Source organism: Lolium rigidum, chromosome 3 (assembly GCF_022539505.1).
Source record: "Lolium rigidum isolate FL_2022 chromosome 3, APGP_CSIRO_Lrig_0.1, whole genome shotgun sequence".
Classification (NCBI taxonomy): Eukaryota; Viridiplantae; Streptophyta; class Magnoliopsida; order Poales; family Poaceae; genus Lolium; species Lolium rigidum.
The window spans coordinates 401,909,397-401,910,345 of NC_061510.1; positions in this window are offsets into that span (position 1 = coordinate 401,909,397).

The window sequence follows — 949 nt, forward strand, 5'->3', positions numbered from 1 at the left end:
TGTGTATATCTTCCGGAGCCATGAAGATCTGATTATAGCCGGTGTTGCCATCCATGAAGCTTAAAACCTTGTGGCCGGCGAGCTGCATTGATCAATGTCTCGCCACGGGCATTGGATACTCATCTTTTGGAGTGGCTCTGTTAAGATCTCGGAAATCGATAGCCACACGCCACCGGCCGTCCTTCTTTTCTACAGGAACGATACTGGAGATCCATTCAGCATACCTGCACGGCCTGATGAACCCGGCGGCCAACATCTTCTCGATCTCTTTCTTGACCTCTTCCAGGATTTCGGCCTTCATCTGACGAGCTCGTTGTTGGAACGGCCGAAATCCTTTCTTAAGGGGGAGCCGATGTTCAATGATGCTCCTGTCTAAACCAGGCATTTCTGTATAGTCCCATGCAAAGCAGTCCGGGTATTCTTTCAATAGAGCAATCATTTGACTCATGAGTTGTGGGTCTAACTTCCTGCTGATAAAAGTTGGCCGAGGCTTGTCCCTAGGGCCGATATCGACTTCCTCTAGCTCGTCAGCCGAGGTGAACCCATACCCCAGCTTTCCGTCACCTGTGAGGTCGACGCCAAATACTTTGGGAAAGCCGGTGGTGCGGATAAAACGGTCCGATCGCTAGAATCGGCCTCCATCTTGATCATCACCAGGACCTTGTGGCAGTGTCGGAGCCGGTTGCGTGGATCGGCTCCCTCTTCATTCTCGCTATGAGAGCAGCTGCCCTCATTGCTACCCCTACCAGGGCGGTACCCAAGTTCTACCATGTTGATGCTGATGTCATGGGAGCGGGTTCTGTGGAAAGAGCCGATGAGTTCGGTTTCGAGGGTTGCCTTGATCTCGTCATGTTTCTTCTTGAGCTCATCAGGCAGATCCTCGTACTTGACCGGAGTGCTTTCAGCCATCTCGGATGTAGATGGCGATGTGGTGGATGTCGAAGGTGGT